Source organism: Ornithorhynchus anatinus, chromosome 5 (genome assembly GCF_004115215.2).
Source record: "Ornithorhynchus anatinus isolate Pmale09 chromosome 5, mOrnAna1.pri.v4, whole genome shotgun sequence".
Taxonomy (NCBI): domain Eukaryota; kingdom Metazoa; phylum Chordata; class Mammalia; order Monotremata; family Ornithorhynchidae; genus Ornithorhynchus; species Ornithorhynchus anatinus.
In genome coordinates, this window is record NC_041732.1 from 81922404 (window position 1) to 81944325 (window position 21922).

At 42.9% G+C, this 21922-nt stretch overlaps 1 protein-coding gene and 1 non-coding gene across 3 annotated transcripts in view; one reads left to right on the forward strand and one right to left on the reverse strand.

Moving 5' to 3' along the window:
• Window positions 1-21922, reverse strand: part of COLEC12 (collectin subfamily member 12) — a 194929-nt gene that overhangs the window by 104383 nt on the left and 68624 nt on the right. The gene's annotated exons all lie outside the window — the stretch shown is intronic.
• LOC114812646 lies at window positions 16563-16700 on the forward strand. Its single transcript, XR_003760297.1, has one exon. It is a non-coding gene; the product is annotated as a small nucleolar RNA SNORA7 (small nucleolar RNA).

A 21922-nucleotide genomic window follows, 5' to 3' on the forward strand; every position in this document is an offset into this window, starting at 1 on the left:
TTATTTGGAACTTAATGCTCTGTTTTCGCCAAACTCTGTCAATCTTCCAAAAGTCATGCTTGGCATTTTTTATTCATTCCTTCGTTTTTTATCTAATCTTGTGTCCTTGGATGAAAGCAGAATTCATTACAAGCATTTATTTGGGGCGACCTAGTGAAAATCTTTGGTTGTGCAAGGGATTTCCCAAATGGTGGCTTAATATCAGTCAACAGCTCCGTGCCAACTCTGCGATGATTCACAATCATTTGTCATCTTGTGAATGTGGCAAAAGGAAAGTCAGCAGAATCTAGCAGTTCCTGGTTGATTGTACCAAGATGCTTGTGTCCCATTGAGTTGGAAGAGTTCCCTCGTGGCTTGGAAGCATATTCTAATTCTAGCTTCTGTATTTCTCTTTATATCAAGTATGATGGCAGCATGGCATAGTGGATAGAGCATGGACCTGGGAGTCAGAAGTACCTGGATTCTAATCCCGGATCTGCCACTTGCCTACTGCGTGACCTTGGGCAAGTCACTTCACTTCTCTATGCCTCAGTTACCTTATCTGTAAAATGGGGATTGAGACTGTGAGCTCCACATGGGACAGGGAATGAGTTCAACATGATTTGCTTGTATCCACCCTAGCACTTAGTACAGTGCCTGGAATATAGAAAGCACTCAACAATACCACAATTATTATTATCATTATACTATCATTATCATATAAGTTTAACAAAGACTGGACTTAATAATAATCATAATAATGGCATTTGTTAAGTGCTTACTATGTGCAAAGCACTATTCTAAGCACTGGGAAGGATACAAGGTAATCAAGTTGTCCCACGTGAGGCTCACAGTCTTAATCCCCATTTTACAGTTGGGGTAACTGAGGCCCAGAGAAATTAAGTGGCTTGCCCGAAGTCACACAGCTGAGAGGTGGCTGAGCTGGGATTTGAACCCATGACCTCTGACTCCCAAGCCTGGACTCTTTCCACTGACCTACACTGCTTCTCAGACTTATTTCACAATCTCATAAACCTCCATTATCTGTCCACCTCCCTCTTCAGCAAACTAAAATTTATTTCCACTGGACAAAGGTCTCTCCACCTCTCTCCATTTAGACCTTTCTTTACCTGCTCCTCTCCTGATAATTATTATTATAATTATTATTATAATAAGAATTGTGGTATTTGCTAAACACTTACTATGAGCCAAGCACTGTTCTAAACACTGGGGTAGATACAAGGTTATCAGGTTGGATACAGTCTCTTGTAACGCATGGGACTCATAGTCCAGGTAGGAGGGAGTAGGATATAATCCCTATTTTACAGAAGAGGGAACTGAGGCACAAAGAATAATAATGACAATAATAATGATGTTATTTGTCAAAAACTATGTGCCAAGCACTGTTCTAAGCGCTGGTTTAGATACAAGGTACTGAGGTTGTGACATGTGGGGCTCACAGTTTTCATCCTCATTTTACAGATGAGGTAATTGAGGCACAGAGAATAATAATGACAACAATAATGTTGGTATTTGTTAAATGTTTACTATGTGCCGAGCACTGTTCTAAGTGCTGGGGTAGATACAGTATAATCAGGTTGTCCCACGTGGGGCTCACAGTCTTATTCCCCATTTTACAGATGAGGTAACTGAGGCACTGAGAAGTGAGTTGCCCAAAGTCACACAGCTGATAGGTGGCGGAGCCGGGATTAGAATCCACAACTCTGACTCCCAAACCCGGTCTCTTTCCACTAAGCCATGCTAAGGTCATGCAACCAACACACATCAGAGCAGGGATTAGAACTGTACTCTCCCAAGTGCTCGCTATAGTATATTGCTATATATATTATATATATATATGGGCCTGGGAGTCCGAGGACCTGGGTTCCAATCCCAGCTCAGCCACTTATCTGTGTGACTTTGGGCAAGTCACTTATTTCTCTGTGCCTTAGTTCCCTCATCTACAAAATGAGGATTCAATACAGACTCTCCCCGGTTACTTACACTGTGAGCCCCATGTGGGACATATATGTGCATATATACATGTGTATATATATTATATATATACATACACCCACACATGTACGTATATATATATATAGTATATAGTATACTAATATATACATATTAGTATATTGCTGTACACACGGTAAACACGCAGTAAATATGATTGAATGAATGAATGACGGTCCCCTGACTCCCAGACCCGTGCTCTTTCCACTAGGCTACGCTGCTTCTCTCTCTTTCATTCTTTTTTCATCACAAGCTTACTTCCTAAAGGTACTCTTTTCTTGCCATGCCTGCTTCTAATCTCCTGTTCATCTTGTGCCTCTGGTCTGGAATTTCTCCCTCCCCTCATCCCCAATCTACCAGAGCTCAGTCTTCCTCTGCCATCTACATCAGATGCCCTCTTTGCTTTTTAGGAAACTGGTTCAACTGCATCCTCCAGAGGTGGCGTGGACCAAATCTTAGTCCATGACAGAATACGGGGGTGAATAAAACGCTGAATTAATAATAGCTCTGCAGCCTGTGGTTGGAGGTAAACTTAAAGCATAACCAAGCCCCCTTCTTCAAAGAGTTTACAGTCTTTCCAGTCGTATTGTTAGGGAACCTGATTGCCAACTCTGTTGAACTGTACTTTACAAATGAGGTGACTGAGGCCCATAGAGGTAAAATGATTTGCCCAAGGTCACACAACAGACACGGGGCAGAGCTGGGCTTAGAACCCCAGTCCTTCTGACTCCCAGCCAATGCTCTATCCATTAAGCCATGCTGTTCACTAATCAAAGGATGAATTTATGGGGAAGGTGTGAGGGATGAACTGCGTTGGCTTTGAAAACATTTATTTTTCATGTGTAGAAACAGCAGAATGGAGCTACCCTTCTAAGTCTCTATCTTTCGGTACCCCTAAACTGCAGGGCCACCGGGCTGACAAGCCTGGCATTTCTCATATCCTTTACCACTTCTCCCCAGGGAAGAACCTCATACGGGGCAGAAGTCAAAACTCCAAGCAAGAAGCTGAGATAGTCCCAGAGCTAGTGTGCTATTTATTTCAAAGTTCTGTCTCATCCTGGTAATCTTCCACTGCTCTGGCCAGATATTTTTATTTTTTTTTTCAGGCTGGGAGAGGCATTGGCTGTGCAGACCAAGTGACTCGGCCTCCCGACTAGATTGCATATCTACCGAGCCAGCCTGAGAAATCAGTTTCTGACAATGGAGTTATTCTTTTCTCCCCCCCGGTTGACGAAGTTATTGCAGAGTATGGAAATGGGAGAAAAAAGAGGATGTAGTTACCTTCTTTCTGGTTATCCTCTTCACTTTGTGTACCTATACCTGTACATATTTGTAATTTATTTATATTAATGACTTTCTCCCCCTCTAGACTGTAAGCTCACTGTGGGCAGGGAATGCATCTGTTTATTGTTACATTGAACTCTTCCAAGCTTGTAGTACAGAGATCTGCACACAGTAGGCACTCAATAAATACAACTGAATGAAGTACCTCTAAATCAGGGCCCCAACCTGGTTGTACTGAAGGCACATCTCCTCCAAGAGGTCTTTCCTGACTAAACACTCATTTCTTCTTTTCCCACTCCCTCCTGCATCACCCTGATTTGCTCCCTTCATTCACCCCTCCTGTAGCCCCAACAGCACTTACAAACATATCCATAATTTATTTATTTAATGTCTGTCTCCTCCTCTAGACTGTAATCTCATTGTGAGCAGGGAATCTGTCTACCAACTCTTATATTTTACTCTCCCAAGTGCTTAGTACAGTGCTCTGCACCCAGAAAGTACTCAATAAATACGATTGATTGACTGATCGACTAATTACTAGAGGTTGCCATAGCCAGTGTCTAAGCATTTGCCAACAGTGTTCTGACCATTTCATCCCTGTGTCATCTTATATTTCTGAAAACTATTTTTTAATGGTATTAAGTGCTTACTATGTGTCAGGCACTGTACAGAGTGCTGGAAGAGATACTAGCTAATCAAGTTGAACATAGTCCATGTCCCTCATAGAGCTCACAGTCTTAATCCCCATTTTACAGATGAGGTAACTGAGGCACAGAGAAGTTAAGTGACTTGCCCAAGGTCACACAGCAGACAAGTAGCGGAGAAGGGATTAGAACTTAGGTCAACAACAACAACAATTATGTTATTTGTTAAGCGCTTACTATATGCCAAGCACTGTTCTAAGCACTGGGTTAGATACAAGGTAATCAGGTTGTCCCAGATGGGGCTCACAGTCTTAATCCCTGTTTTACAGATGAGGTAACTGAGGCACAGAGAAGTGAAGTGACTTGCCCAAGGTCACACAGCAGTCAATTGGCGGAGCTGGGACTGGAACCCACGTCCTCTGACTCCCAAGCCCGTGCTCTTGTCACTAGGCCACAGTGCTTCTCTTACTCGCAGGCTCGTGCCCTATCCACTAGTCTACACTGCTTCTCTAGCATTTAATCTACCTGCATTTAATTTTGATGTTCGTCTCCTCTACTTCACTGCAAGATGCTCTAGGGCAGGGATCATACTGACTAATTCCAGTATACTCTCCCATATTTTTATTAAATGGTTCTGTACACTCTAGGTATCAATAAATTCCATCGATGGATTTGCTCAATCGATTTGGTAGGAATGTCTGCAGGGAACGTGTTTGCTGTTGTACTCTCTCAAGTGTGTAATACAGTGCTCTGCCCGCAGTGAGCGATCAATAAATACAATCAAATGAAGCGCTTACTATGTGTCAAACACTAGTCTAAGCACTCGGGTAGGTACAAGCTAATGAGGTCGGATAGTTCTTGTCCTGCAAGGGGTTTACACTCTTAGAAGGAGGGAGAATAGGGATTGTGTTCCCTTTTTACAGTTGAGGAAACTGAGACACAGAGAAGTGTAGTGACTTACCTAAGGTCACACAGCAAGCCATTGGAAGAGCTGGGATTAGAACCCAGGTCATCCATCTCCCAGACCAGGCTCTTTCCACTAGGTAACACTACCTCACAGGTGGCTCCCAGAACAATGGCTGCTGTTCTGCCTTGTGCTTCACAAACCAGATTTCGACTCTGAGCCAACAGTTTTCTCCCACACGCAAAGGAGCCCATTTTCTGGCTCTATCCATCTTAATTCATCTGGACCAGGGGACACCTCTGTCATCTTAAGACAGGTGAGGGGAAGCTGTGGGAGGGGGAAGCCCAGCATCGTTTTCCTTGGACTTCAGAGCCCTTGTTTTCTCCATCTACCTTCACTTCCTTGCAGAACTCATTCACTCCCACAGCTTCAACTCCCATCTCTTTTCAGATGATTCCCAAAAATACCTCTCCAGTCATGACCATTCTCCTTTTCTGCAATTTCATATTTGCTTCTGTCTCCAGGACATCTCTACAAGGATGTTCTATCAACAAGCGCTTAGTACAGTACTCTGCACATAGTAAGCGCTCAATAAATACTATTGAATGAATGAACACCTTGAACTTAACATATCCAAAGCAGAACTCATCTTCCCACCCAAATCCTGCCCACCCCTTGATATTCCCATCACTGTAGACACTACCACCACCCTTCCTGCCTCACAAGCCTGTAACCTAGGCATTATCCTCAAGTCATCTCTTTCATTCAACCCACATATTAAATGTCACCAAATCCTGCCAGGTCTTCCTTTACAAAATCTCTAGAATGCACCCTTCCCTTTCCATCCATACAGTTACCATGCTGAACTAAGCCTTTATACTACTATCCAGTCTTGACAACCACATTAGCCTCCTTGCTGAACTCTCTGCCTCCTGCCTCTCCCCACCCCAGTCCATACTTTACTCTGCTGCACGGATCATTTTTCTAAAGAAACGTTCAGTCCATATCTCTCCACTTCTCAAAAAGCTCCAGTGGTTGGCCATCCACCTCTGCATCAAAAAAACCTCCTTACCATTGGCCTTAAGGCCTGCAGTCAACTTGCCTCTTCCTACCTTACCTACTACAAGCCAACCTGCACGTTTGCTTCTCTAACGGACAATGACTCTCCCCTGTTCAAGGCCTTATTGAAGCCACATCTCCTCCAAGAGGCCTTCCCTTCCATTTTCCTCTTCCACTCCCTTCTGCATCACCCTGACTTACTCCCTTTATTCATTCCCCCTTCCCAGCCCCACAGCACTTATGTATATATCTGTAATTTATTTATTTATATTAATGTCTGTCCCCTCCCCTAGACCGTAAGCCCACTGTGGGCAGGGAATGTATCTGTTACACTGTTATATTGTACTCTCCCAGATCAGTGCTGTAAACACTCTAAGTGCTCAATAAATACGATCAAATTGAATGAATGAATAAATAACATGAAGCCACTCTCTGTTAGTCACATGATCAACCCTGGCACTCAAACAAAATGATCTTTTCTTGGAAACTAATGAAAGGATTCAAGGGTACAGTCACAGCCCATGTCGAACTCAGCCAAACACATAGGAATGGAGTAGCTTCCGCATTTTGTACTGCATTAGGGAAGTTATGATGGGGGAAAGATTTTAAAAGCAAACTCTGTTGTTAATCCCAATCTCAGAAACTGTATCTCATTGGAAAAAAAAAGTCAATCGGCAGTTTTTTAATATAGAACGGCAAGCCTGATCAGAAACACATGGACCCATTGGTGCAGGCCACAACTTTGATAGTCCCCACCTTCCCTGAGGAGAAAAGCCAGCTCTCCCCATTGGTGAGCTGTTTATGGGTTGGCAGATGTGCCTGACTGTAGCACACAGATGGAAGCCGCAGAAGGTGAGACACAAGGGCCAGAAAACATGTGGCAGGAAGATAACGTCAATGATCCTCACTAGAACAAAAGGAATTTCTCAAGGAATACAGAGGCAGTTGGGGTTGGGAAGGGATAAAAAGGATGAGGATTGAAAGTGGTTGAGGGAAGAGCAAGGTTTAAAACATGGCAAAACAGCACTCAATAAATACGATTAAATGAATATTTGTTTTCTTAGGCACCATGGGATAAAATTTCTGGGACTTTGTTCTCAAATTGTCCAAAGAGACCATTTTGATTTGTGACAATATTTTACAGTGTTAACTCTTTCCCGGAAAGCAGGGACTGGACCAGCAGTCTAAATGTAAGGAGATGATCCTCTGACTTGGCTTGTAGGACAGGGATTGTGTCTAACCTAAGTATCTTGTAGCTACCCCAGCGCTTAGTATAGTGCTTGGCACATAGTAAGGGCTTAACAAAAACCATAAAAAATGAAGGCGGCATCATTTCAGGAATGCCATCCATCCATTAATCAATCACTGTACTAAGCGTTTGGGAGAGTACAATACAATTGAGTTGGTAGACATGTTAAGTTCCAATATAAATGGCAGCAGAACAACACATACATTACAAAACTGGAAAAGGAGATGGAAAGTAAGAGGCAGACAAGGGGCAGCGACGGAGTCGGTCAGTCAGTCAATCATATTTACTGAGTGCTTACCATGTGCAGAGCACTGTACTAACCTCTTGGAAGAGTACTAAACAGACACGTTCCCTGTCCACAATGAGCTTACAGTCCAGGATATCCCAATCTAAGGTAATATGCAAAGCAACTAAAAAGAGAAACACTGTGACCTAGTGGGTAGAGCGTATGCCTGAGAGTCAGAAGGACCTGGGGTCTAATTCCAGTTCTGCCATTTTTCTGCTTTGTGACCTTGGGCGAATCACTTCACTTCTCTGTGCCTCAGCTACCTCGCCTGTAAAATGGAGATTTGAGACTGTGAGCCCAACGTGGGACAGGGACTGTGGTCCAACTTGATTACCTTGTATCTACCCCAGGCCTTAGTAAAGTGCCTGGCACAAAGTAATTGCTTAACATATACCACAGTTAGGATAGCCAAGGAATATAAGGCCATGTTTTCAAGGAACTTGGAGGAAATTATTTCCACTTCCCTAACTATCGATCATTGGAGTATTACACCCTTTGTCCAAAGCACTGTATTGAACACTTGGGAAAGTACACTATAGTCAGTAGAAACGATCCCTGCCCCTCAAAGGAGTTTATAGTCTAATAAACACTGCCCAAGTGCTCGTAGGTGACATCTATATAAGTGTGTAATTCCCACTATAAAAGTAACATCATTCTATAGTTAATCAATAAATCATTCAGTGGTATTTATTAAGGACATACTGTGTGCAGAGCACTGTACTAAGCCCTTGGGAGAGTACAATTTAACAGAGTTGCTCACCATGGTTCCTGACCATTGGAACATGTAACAGTGCTTATCTTTTGCAACCTAAAATTGACATTACTGAAATATAAACCAAGTATAAAGGGGAATCTTTTTTATTGTATTTGTTAAGTGATTACTATGTGCCAATCACTGTACTAAGCACCAGAGTAGATACCAGATAATTGGGTTGGACACAGTATCTTCATTTTTTGGTGGAATAAATAAGATACCATTTAAATGAAGAGCTGTTCAAGTATAGTGAGTGTCATTACAATCCAATTAAATATTTGTCCTGCTCTCTTTGGCCTCAATTATAGCTGCGAGTAACTTGTCCTGAAACAAATTATCTGTTGAATGAAGATTTAGTGGAAATCCAAACATGAACATTTTGAGTATTTTTAAACCAGATGGAAAGGATTTAGCTTAAAAAATGTAGAGGATCAGCAAAAGCGCCCTCTTTTAGGGTAATCAAAGTCCTTTAATGGGGAAACTGGATGTGCTTAAGATACAACTGAGGCATTTTCTTTCTTGAAAATACAGTGGGGAGCAATATCTTCTGAGCAATAAGTGGCTGAAGAAAGTCTCCTGATGATTCTGAAGTCTCGGGATTGAGATGAAGAATTTGGTAATGCAGAGAAACTTGCTACTCAGCCATCTGCTCAATGTTTTTTTATGTGTGAAAGCAGTTTTATTTTCACCACAGTTATGATGCAGATTTCATAGCGGAACGCCTTAACTTCTTTAGGCTTCTACTCTCTCATCATACCCAGTGTGCAGTGCCAATAAACATCTGTAGGAACTGATTTAGTTAATCAATCAGTCAATTGCTTGTATTTATTGAGTGCTTACTGTGTGCAGAGCACTGAAATAAGTGCTTGGGAGAGGATAATACAAGAAGGCGATTAGACAAGTTCCATGCCCAGAGCGAGCTGATTAATAAGCAAATTGGAATGCATTCCCTTGAAATCCAATTAACTTCGGTAGTTGGTGGTGAAATTCAACTAGACAAAATAAAGGGAAGAAAGGCTATATCTGGATGAGAGACAGAAGAGACACAGAGAGAGGTGAGGAGAAGGGGAGAGAAAGACAGAGAAAGGGGAGGAGAGAGAGAGAAGGTTTTGGGGAGTTAAGCCTTCTTTTTCTGGTTTTATATGTGTGAACTGCATGCAAGGAATGAATGAGTTCTGGTGACCACACTTATTACGTAACAGTAAGAATGAATTGACCCTTACTTAGGAAAGTAATATCTGTATTTTCAATGGTTTTTCCCCACTTTTGGATTGTCCCTTTTTCAATATAAATCTAAGAATTTTAACAGATTAAAAATTTATGAAGGGTCCATCTGTATAGAAGATATGATAAAATGGCAGTCAGTGTATTCAACCACCTAATCCAAGACCTCACAGAATAAAAATGATTTTTAAATCTCAATTTTAAAACCCAGAAAGCCACAACCAACAGAAGCCAGACTGAAGAAATAACTAGACTTTTGACATACCTATCTGAGAAAAGGAACATGTACAGTTTATGCTCTGAATCATTCATTCACACATTCATTCATTCGCAATTATTGAGTGCTCACTGACGTATTTATTGAGCACTTGAATCAACAGTCATGTAATAAGAAAACAACTAGAACTGATATTGTAAGAATATATTAAGTTTCCAAATTAGTTTTCTTTTTTAAGATTACTTTTGTTTGGTACCTACTGTACTAAAAGACTTGTAGTGAGTGAGTGCTTACTGTGTGTAGAGCACTGTAGTACACATTGGGAGAGAGAACACACATGTAGGAATTGTATACTGTCTTTGTTTCTCAGGGTACTCAAAATTTAAGTGTTGCAGAGTTTTGTAATCTGTCCACAATGTAATATATGGCTCCTTTCTTGATCTATGATCCATGTGGTGTAATATAAAACTCTGGTATGAAAACAGACTAAATTTTCTAAGGACAGAATGAAAAACAATACAAAAGTCTTTTAGTACTATATATATAATATATATATATAAAGCTAGATATACACAGCATATATATTGTACTAGAAGATTTTTGTGTGTGTGAGTGTGTACACTAGTATTCTATTTACATAATTTTAAATTCAAACCTGGGGCTGATTTCATGTTCTCATACTAAGGATCCATTAAACAAGTGGTTAATCAGGGCTTCTTGGTGAAATACTTCTCTACCAACATGGCAACCCCTAAATTACTGAGAAAATGGACTCCATAGCCACTTACACTAAATTCTAAAAGAGAAGACTCAAAAAGTCCCAATGCCTTACTTTCCTGCTTTCCAACTCTTTGCTAGACCCCACGTTCATATAAAAATTAATATCATTTTTCTTAATGACTTTATTAAGGTTTGCCTCTTGTGGTTCTTGAATGAGGGCATCATTAAGCTCAGGATGGAGCATTTCTTCTAAATTAAACAACTACGTTCTGGAATAATGATAATAACAATACAGTAAAACTTCACTCAAATCAGTTCTGCACACGCAGCCATGTGGCCACTCTGGATTGAAATTTGCAGTGGGTTTTCATTGGGTTGTTTGATCATGTGAACGGGTTACAAGAGGAAAACAGCTGGAACTCACCTCTCCAGCTGCAAATTGTGGTCTAAAGTGGAGACATAATTGCTTGAGCAGACTCCAACTCGGTCATTCCTAGATTTAATGCACAAATGTGAAAGTCCCAAAGCAGAGCTCTTACAGTGAGAAATTAAAATTAAGGAGTGTTCACAGGTTCTGAAATGTCTCTGGAGGTTAGCTAATGTGGGATTCATTCATTCAATAGTATTTATTGAGCGCTTACTATGTGCAGAGCACTGTACTAAGCGCTGGGAATGTACAAATCGGATCAAAACATAAATAAAGACATAAATATTATAATTTATTTTTTAGTCCAAAGATAAAAAAATCATTATTCTTTCTCCTTCCCTCACCCCATTTTAAATATTTGGACTTCAAAAACATGCTAATGACTCAAAAAAAAAAGGAAAGAAAAGCTATGATGCACTACAGATTCCTCTGAATTTTTCACCCATCTTTCTGACGGCATGTAGAAAAAAAAAGTCTCATGAAAGGAACCTGGACAGCTCACTCCACATTCCTATCAAATACTATGTTGCCTCAGTCTGGGAGCCAGATAATCTGAATAGCTAGCCACCCTTCCCCCCCACCTTCAGAGGTTGTTTTCCACCAGAGGGAACGTAAATCAAAAGCCATGACTAATGTGCCCAGGATGTGGGGCCTATGATGTTTGTGAAACTAGAAACCTCTACCTACCCTTTGTCATAGCGATGCCTTTTCCGACAAGGTCTGGGTGGTAGATTTCAGATTGCCACCTAGTGGGTTCTGATGACAGACAGTGATGAGGAGCCTAGTTGCAGGCCCATATTGCCAAATCTTTGGATTTTCTGGTTCACGTGGGCTATCCCATCAGCCATAGAGCCGACCTATGTGAATCAGAGGGGAAGGAGGGAGGACTCAGAAAGGGAAGGGGGAGTAAAGAGCAGTAGTTAGCCTTCCCCTCTTTATTTAAAGTGGGGGGGGGGTCTTACGGAGAAGCAGCGAGGCCTAGTGGATAGAGCGCGAGTCTGGGAGTGAGAAGGTCACAGGTTCTAATCCCGGCTCCACCACTTGTCTGCCTTGTGACCTTGGGCAAGTCGCTTCACTTCTCTGGACCTCAGTTCCCTCATCTATGAAATGGAGATTGAGACTGTGAACCCCAAATAGAACAGGGACTGTGTCCAACCCAATTTGCTTGTGTGCACCCCAGTGCTTAGTAAAGTGCTCGGCACGTAGTAAGTGCTTTACAAATAAAATCATTATTAATTAGCCAAAATACAATTCCACTGCTCTGTGAGTTCTACTTGTGAGGGGCGCCGAGACTCAAAGAACTCCCCCCTCTATATATGACAGATTATCACCCGCCTACAAAGCCTTACTGAGATCTCATCTCCAAGGGGTCTTTCCCGATTAAGGTCCCTTTTCCCCTGCTCCCTCTCATTCATTCAGTTGTATTTATTAGGCTCTTACTATGTGCAGAACATGGTACTAAGAGCTTGGGAAAGTACAGTACAACAATAAAGAGTGGCAATCCCTGCCCACAGCGAGCTCACAGTCTAGAAGGGGGAGACAGACATCAGTACGAATAAACAGACATCAATACAAATAAATAAAATGTACACAAGTGCTTTGGGGCCGGGGGAGGAGGAGAGAGCAAAGGGAGCAAGTCAGGGCGAGCCAGAAGGAAGTGATGGGAGATCCTTTCTGCGTTGTCTATGGCATTTAGATGTCTGACTTCTGGGCATCTGATATTCGCCTCACTCTCAACCCCACAGCACTTATGCACATATCTATAAATTCTATATTATAAATTATTTATTTACATTACTGTTTGTCTCCCCCACTAGATTGTATGCTCACGGTAGGCCGGGTACAACGGTTGTAGCGTACTCTCCTAAGCGCTTAGTACAGTCCCCTGTACACAGCAATGTTAATTTTCTGCCTCTTCTAACTGAATACTGGGACGGATGGAGGGGATAAAGAATAAACCATTAAAGGCTACAGGTGATTGCTGTTGAGCTCCAATGCCGGGTCGTTAAATTCTAACTTCCCTCACGTTCGCCTCATGATGAAAACCAACTCTGCAGCAATAAAGCGAGAAAGAGGAAGAAGCAGGCTAGACAAAAAATGCTGTTCACCGCAGAAACACGGGGCAGGTCAGCTCAGGGTAGGGGAAAGAATTCGAACTTTTGAAAATGCCGAGCAGGTGGCCGCCCTGGAGCCCGTTGACCTTATACCATCCATGATCTCTTCCAGCTGCAAGCATACATGCTATTAATAATAATAATAATAATAGTATTAAGCTCTTACTAGGTGCCAAGTACTGTTCTAAACACTGGGGTAAATACAATGTTGTCAGGTTGGATGCAGTCCCCATCTCACGTGGGGCTCATAGTCTTAACCCCAATTTTACAGATGAGGTAACTGAGGCACAGAGAAGTGAAATGACTTGCCCAAGGTTACACAGCAGACAAGTGACATAGCTTGGAATGTACAATTTGGCAACAGAGAGAGACAATCCCTGCCCAGTGACGGGCTCACAGTCTAAATGGGGGAGACAGACAGCAAAGCAATACAGAACAAAACAAAAATGAGACAACATCATCAAGATAAATAGAATCAAGGAGATATACACCTTATTAGCAAAATAAATAGGATAATAAATAATATATATGAATGAACACAGTGCTGAGGGTAAGGGGAAGGGGGAAGAGCAGAGGGTGGGGGGGGAGGGGAGAGGAGGGGAAGCAGAAGAAAAGGGGGGCTCAGTCTGGGAAGGCTTCCTGGAGGAGGTGAGCTCTCAGTAGGGCTTTGAAGAGGTGAAGAGAGCTAGTTTGGCGGAGGTGAGGAGGGAGGGCATTCCGGGACAGCGGGAGGAAGTGGGCCAGGACCGACAGTGGGATAGGCGTAAACGGGGGACGGTGAGGAGGTGAGCGGCAGAGGAGCAGAGTGTACGGGGTGGGCAGTAGAAAGAGAGAAGGGAGGTGAGGTAGGAGGGGGCAAGGTGATGGAGAGCTCTGAAGCCAACAGTGAGGAGTTTTTGTTTCGTGCGAAGGTTGATAGGCAACTCTTGGAGGTTTTTGAGAAGGGGAGTGACATGCCCAGAGCCTTTCTGTAGGAAGATGATCCGGGCAGCAGAATGAAGAATAGACTCGAGTGGGGAGAGATGGGAGGAAGGGAGATCCAAGAGGAAGCTGACACAGTAATCCAGTCGGGATATGATGAGAGCTTGTACCAGCACGATAGCAGTTTGGTTGGACAGGCAAGGGCGGATCTTGGCAACATTGTGAAGGTGAGACCGGCAGGTGTTGGTGACGGATTGGATGTGTGGGGTGAATGAGAGAGCTGAGTCAAGGGTGACACCAAGGTTGCGGGCCTGTGAGACGGGAAGGATGGTCATTCCATCCACAGTGACAGGGCAGTCAGGGGGAGGACAGGCTTTGGTAGGGAAGATAAGGAGCTCAGTTTTAGACATGCAAGTCACTTAACTTCTCTGTGCCTCAGTTTCCTCATCTGTACATTGGGGATTAAGACTGTGAGCCTCATGTGGGACAGGGACTGTGTCGAACCTGATTACTTTGTAACCTCCCCAACACTTAGAACAGTACTCTGCACATAGTAAGTGCTTAATAATTATTATTATTAATACAGCAGGCAAGTGGTGGAGTCAGGATTAGAACCCATAATAATAATAATAATGTTGGTATTTGTTAAGCGCTTACTATGTGCAGAGCACTGTTCTAAGCGCTGGGGTAAACACAGGGGAATCAGGTTGTCCCACGTGGGGCTCACAGTCTTAATCCCCATTTTACAGATGAGAGAACTGAGGCACAGAGAAGTTAAGTGACTCGCCCACAGTCACACAGCTGACAAGTGGCAGAGCTGGGATTCGAACTCATGAGCCCTGACTCCAAAGCCCGTGCTCTTTCCACTGCGCCAAGCTGCCTCCCATGTCTTCTGACTCCCAGTTCAACGGGTTCTTTCCACTAGGCCATGCTGTTCTCTTACTATGGGATAAAGGGGTGAGAGGCAGAAAGTATTGCAACCAAACTAGCATTTGTTAAAGGCAAAATAATGAAATTTCTCCAAGAAGCTATTTGTAGCTGAAACATAGTCTTTCATTTTGTTTACTAAATAATATAATTCTTCCTTTGCCTCTATTGTTAAATTATTCAACGGCTGATATATTTTTAATTTTATTTTATATTTTGTACTCTTGTGACATACAGGTAATACAAAATACAGAGTTGGTGGCTATAATGCATTTTTTGGGAAAGGTGCTCTGTTAGCCTAATTTAAAAATTTTTCAAAAGTACATATTCTACGAACAAATAAGTCAAAGGGAAAAATATTCCTATACCTAAGGTTCCCTCTCACTCTCTTGCATTTGCCGTCTTTTATCAAAGTCATCCTCCTACATATGTTTTAAACTCCAGAAAACATCTTGGGCTAGAACCCAAAAAGCTATGAAAATGCTAAGACAACCTATAAATACTAAATCTCTGGCCAAAGGCAATATTTTAAGGCAAACTGTAAAAGGGAATTGACTTGGTCATCAGAATACCTGTGTACACGAAGAGGCAGATGTGAGTGATTTCAGATGTTGCATTATACCCCTTCAAGCATCAGAGTCTGGGCAACTCAAATCTTGCCACCTGGACTAAAAGATGATTTACTGACTGTATTTCACTTTGGCTAAAAATCTTCTTTCACCAACTGATTAATATTCTCTAACCCAAGGCTTCATCATATATCAAAATTAGGTTTATATCTTTGCAAAAAGTATTGCATCACAACATCTGCTTGCCATTTTTATTATTTTATGATACAACTCATAAAACATGGGAAACATTTTGCCACTAAAAACTTAAAAACTCAAAAATGTAATTTAGGTGCTGCTCTTTCAATAGACGACATGGGTATTATCAATCAATCAATCCATCAGTGGTATTTTTTGAGTGTTTACTATGCATACCAAGTCCTCGGGGGAGCACAATAGAGTTAGCATATACAATCCTTGTCCTCAAGGAGCTTACAATCTCCAGCTCTTAGTACAGTGCCTGGCACATAGTAAGCACTTAATAAATACCATCATATTATTATATATTACTGGAGAAGACAGACATAAAGATAAATTACTGTCAAGGGAAACAACAGAATATAAGGGGGTAGGGCTGGGCTGTGTATCAAGCTTAGGGCACCTGCCAGAGTAGGGAGGGAGAATAGGGTGGGGGAGATGAAGGGTTAGTCAGGGAAGGCTTCTTGGGGGAGATTTTAGTAGGGCTCTGAAGAAGGGGAGAGTGATGGTCTGTCAGATAGGAGAGGGGACAGAGTTCCAGGCAGAAAGAGTCCAAGATGAAAGCATGGGGTTGCTGGTGAGAGAGGCGAGAGCGAGGCACGGTGAGTAGGTTGGTGGTAGAAGAGAGCAGTGCGTCAGCTGGGTCGTAGTAGGAAAGGAAATGATGAATTGTACTTCCCAAGTGCTTAGTACAGTGCTCTGCACACAGTAAGCGCTCAAAAAATACTACTGAATTGAATGAATGAATGAGCTTCTGTTTGATGCGGAGATAGACAAGCAACCCTTGGAGGTTTCTGAGGAGTGGGGAGTCATAACGGTATGATTTTTTAGAAAAATGATCTGGGCAGAAGAGTGAAGTGTAGACTGCAGCAGAGAGAGGCAGGAGGCAGGAAAGTCAGCAAGGAGGCTGATGCAGTAGTCGAAGTAGGATAACACTCAATCAATCATATTTATTGAATGCTAACTGTGTACAGAGCACTCTAAGAGCTTGGAAGAGTACAATATAACAATTATATTGTACTCTAATAATTAATCCCCTCACAGAGTCGCACCTGTAGAGTTTCCAGTACTCTATCAGTCTTGACTATGGGAGGGAGAGTCAAGCAGAAGCATATCAATTCCATTCCTAGCTTGGGCAGTGGCTAGCAAGTGGAAGGTCATCTGCTACAAGTCAAAACTCCCCAGTGCTGGGCATCAGCGTCATGGGAGAGAGTAATAGCAATAATGTTGGTATTTGTTAAGCACTTACTATGTGCAGAGCACTGTTCTAAGCGCTGGGGGAGATACAGGGTAATCAGGTTGTCCCACGTGAGGCTCACAGTCTTAATCCCCATTTTACAGATGAGGTCACTGAGGCACAGAGAAATTGAGTGACTTGCCCACAGTCACACAGCTGACAAGTGGCAGAGCCAGGATTCGAACCCATGACCTCTGACTCCCAACCCGGGCTCTTTCCACTGAGCCACGGCAGAGACTCGAGTTTACCGCGCTGAAGGAGGCAATGTAGACCACTTCCATATTTTTACCAGGAAAACTCTGTGAATACACTATCAGAACGATTGCAGATGGAGGTGGGAGGTTCCGGGAGAGATGTGTTCATGGCGTCGCTATGGGTCGGAGATGGCTCGATGGCATAAAACAAGACTAACAATCTACATACACATTCCCTGCCCACAGGGAGTTTACAGTCTAAAGGGATTAATGAAGACACAAATGAAGACAAAAGCAACAGGATTTGGTGACTGACTGAATATGTCTTATAGAAGATAGATAAGTCAAGGATAATGCCCAAAATACAAACTTGTGAGACTGGGTGGGAGGTGGTGTTGTGTAGGGTAATGGAAAAGACAGCAGTAGGAGTAGGTTTGGGTGGAAGAAATCACTACTGATTAGGTTGTATACACCCCAGCACTTAGTACAAAGCCTGACACATAACATGCACTTAATAAATACCAAAGAAACAAACAAACAAAAACAAAGATAAGATAATGGATACAACAAGAGAGCAGGATGGCAGAACTGCAGAACATTGAGAGGTTCACATAATAATTTAACTCACAAAAACCATTTTTGGCCGATGGTTTTGTGTGTGGTTTTTTTTCTTGGTGTTTTTTGATGTGTTTACCTATCTGCCAAGGACTGTACTGAGTTAGATACAAGACAGTCAGGTCAGACACAGTCCTCGTCCCACATGGGGCTCACAGTCTAAAAGGGAGGGAGTACAGGGATTTAATCCCTATTTTATGGATGAGGAAAATGAGGCACATGAAATTAATTGATGAGTCATCAATGGTGTTTATTGAGTACTTACTGCATATAGAGCATTAAATTATTTGCTTGGGAAAATACAATACAGTGGGTTTCGCGGACACAGTCTCTTCCTATAAGGAACTTACAGTTTTGAGGGGGAGACAAACATTAAAATATATTTCAGACAAGGGAAACGGCAGAGGGTAAGGATATATACAGAAGTGCTGTGAGACTAAGGCGGGGTGAATATCAAGTGCTTAAAGGGTGTAGATACAAGTGCATAATTAGCACAGAGGGGATAGTGGATAGAGGAAATGAGAACTTAGTTAAAGAAGGCTTTTGGGAGGAGTTGTGATTTTAGAGGGGAGTCGAAAGTGGGGAGAGTGGTGGTATGTCGGATATGAAGGGGGAGGGAGATCCGGGCCCGGGGGAGGACATGGGCAAGGGGTCAGTGGCAAAATAGATGGAATCAAGGTACAAAGTAGTAGGAGATCAGTGAGCCTTAAAAGTGATGGCAAAGAGTTTATTTTGATGGGTAAGTGGATGGGCAACTATTGGAAGTTTTTGAGGAGTGGGGAGATAGGGACTGAACATTTTTGGAAAAATGATCTGGGCAGCTGAGTGAACTGTGGACCGGAGAGAGGAGAGATGGGATATAGGAAGGTCAGCAAAGAGGCTGATGCGCTTAGAACAGCACGATTGCAGTTGGGAGGAAGAGGAAAGAGGAGATTCTAGAGATGTTGTGTAGGTAGAACCAATAGGATTTGGTGATAGATGGAATATGTGGGTTGAATGAGAGAGATGAGTCAAGGTTACAGACTTGGGAGACAGGGAAGGATGGTGGTGTTATCTACTGTGACAGAAAAGTCAGGGGGAGGGGAGGGCTCCGGTGGGAAGTGTCAGTGGGACATTCAAGAAGTGATGTTCTTAAGTGACTTATCTAAGGTCAGAGGAGTCAAGTGACAGTACCTGGATTAGAACCCAGGTCCTCTGTCTTTCAAGCTCATGCTCTTTCCACTAGGGTGTACTGTTTCATAGTGCCAATTTTCATTCATTCATTCGATCGTATTTATTGAGCACTTACTGTGTGCAAAGCACTGTTCTAAGACCTTGGGAGAGTATAATACTACAACATTCCCTGCCCACAACAAACTCACGGTCTACGGGGGAGACAGACATTAATACAAACAAATAAATAAATTACAGATATATACATATGTGCTGTGAGAGGGAGGATGAATAAAGAGAGCAAGTCAGAGTGATGCAGAAGGGAGTGGGAGTAGAGCACGTGAGGGTTTAGTCAGGGACGGCTTCTTGCAGGAGATGTGCCTGCAATAAGGCTTTGAAGTGGGAGAGAGCAATTATCTGTTTGATATGAGGAGGGAGGGTGGTCCAGACCAGAAGTAGGATATGGACGAGAGGTCAGCTGTGAGATAGATGAGATCGAGGTACAGTGAGGTTAGGTTTAGAGGAACCAAGTGTGTGGGCTGGGTTGTAGTAGGAGAGTGATGAGGTGAGGTAGGAGGGAGCAAGGTGATTGAGGTGAGGAGTTTTTGTTTGATGCGAAGGTGGATGGGCAACCAGTGGAGTTTCTTGAGGAGTGGGAAACATGGTCTGACCATTTTTGAGGAAAATGATCCAGGAAGCAGAGTGGAGTATGGACTGGATTGGGGAGAGACAGGAGGCAGGGACACCAGCAAGGAGACTGATGCAGGAATCAAGGTGGGATAGGATAAGTGCTTGCATTAATATGGAAGCAGTTTGGATGGAAAGGAAGGTGCAGATTTTAACAATGTTGTGAAGGTGGAACTGAAAGGATTTAGCGATGGGTAGAATATGTGGGTTGAATGAGAGAGAGGAGTCAAGGTTATGGGCTTGCGAGACAAGAAGGATGATGGTGCCGTCAACAGTAATGGGAAAGTGAGTGGGATGACAGGGTTTGGATGGGAAGATAAGTTCAGCTTTAGCCATATAAAGTTTGAGGTGTCAGGAGGATATCCAAGTAGAGATGTCTTGAGCGGAGGAGGAAATGTGAGACTGCAGAGAGGGAGAGATATTAAGGCTGGAGATGTAGATTTGGTGTCATCAGCAACGAGGTCGTAGTTGAAGCCATGTGAGGCGAATGATTTCTCTAAGGGAGGGGATGTAGATGGGTGTAGATGTGATTTGGTAGACCAGAAAGCGGCTCCCCCGGTTGTGTCCTTGGTAACCACTGATTTTCTTCATCAACCTTGCAAGTAAATTAGTCCTATCTAGTTCCATCTGAAGACGTCAAGATTAGTGTTCTGGCTGAAAGGAGAATTATAATCAGTTCCTTGAGGCTGAATAGAATGTGGCTTGGCCCATAGTAAGTGCTTAACATATACCATATTGATAATAATAATCTTCTGGGTAGGCCAGAGGTGAAACTAAATCATTGGGGAAGTGTTAATCCCTCACAGGGATTATAGGAAGAGAGAAGAGATGGGGAAGGATGTTTTGGGTAAGAATGCAGGAGTAGAAGAGTGCTAATAGAGAGATCAAAACTGAAAAGCGTTAGGGTACTGTGGAGAGCAGAAAGAATGCAAAAGCCTGCCTCCCCTTGTAGATCGTAAACTCCTTGTGGGTAGATATGACACCTACCAACTCTACTGTACTGTACTTTCCCAAGATCTTTGTACAGTTCTCTGTACACAGTAAGGGCTCAATAAACACCACTGATTGACTGATAGATTGAATGAAGAAAAGGTATCTCCAGTATGAACCAAATTTTCCCAGTCTTGGGCTCTTTTCAGCTTCAATCCTCATATTGAATCAGCTGTTGTGCCTATCATTCTCCTCCTTTCTAACCTTCAATTTGCTTTACTACTTCTGCTCTGACTGAAAAAGCTTCTGCTGGACTCTGAACAACCTAGACATTGGATGGACCAATGTTTTGAGAGGAAAAAGTGGAAAGTGGAAAGTGAACGGGGACTGTGTCCAACCTGAAAAGTTTGTATCTACCCCGGCGCTGTAGTACTAGTGTAGTACACTGCCTGACACAGAGCAAGCACTTAACAAACACCATAAAAATGCTTTTGGTCTCATTTCTCCTGGAGAAACAAGGAGGTGAGGCAGCTTACATTCAGGCCCAGATTTAATCTCTCTTAGGGGTTGGAAATACAATAGGCTCAGAAGGGTATCTGTTTCCACTAAAGTTTAAGCATCCTCTATGCCCATGAAACTGGTTTTTTCTTCCTTGTTTCTGCTTCTTTTAAGCCACCCTGCTGGCAATGAATGTGAGGCCAGGAAGAAGTTAGAATGGCAGGATACCCAAGTGAGAAAGACAAACTCAGTACACTCAGTGGGACTGAAATCAAAATCATGTCCCTAAAGGCAAGTTGACGTGGAGGAAATCTGGGAAAAAGAGAATAATCTCACATTTTTGCAGAATGGCAAATCGACTTAGTAGTTAAGCAGGATTAAAAATCAGGAGGTCCTGGATCCCTACTGATAATGCTGTAAGGCTCAGAGAGGATTTAAATCAGGCGGGGAGGTTACAGAATACTGGATCCGATCCTTGCATTTCTCCCCTCCTGCTCCCTATCTCCCTCCACTTCTGGGCCCAAGGGGAAAGCAGCCTGCAGTGATACTACAGACCATATGGGTGATTGAGATTATAGGTGATTATAGGTGGGGTGAAGAGGGAACACATGTCTCCTATATGTGAGATGACTCAGTTCCTGAATGCAGGGCCTGCCGCCGGACAGTGTTCAGAACCACTGGGCAAGGGTAGGAAAATGTACTGTCAGAATGGAGCCAAGGTTACCCAGGCATCCAATACCCAAAACCCACAGCCAGCACAGACTGGCATGGACTGTGCCATCTGGCCTGATCATTAGAGGGAGGCAGACAGATGCGGAGGAAATCAGGTGAAAAGAAAATAATCCCCTGGTTCTGCAGAAGGACAACATGAGTCGGTAGTTCGGCAAGGCAGAGTCCCTTTGCCAAAAACTGTGAACTCCCCCACACCCCGCAAAGGGACAGGACTGTGTCTAATTCCCACTTTGTATTCTTTCTCAGTCTTTAGTACAGTGTTCCTCACACAGTAAAATCTTACTATATACTAAGACTATTACCACAAGAATGCATTGCTATGCTCTGAGGAGCTGTCAGCTGGTGACCT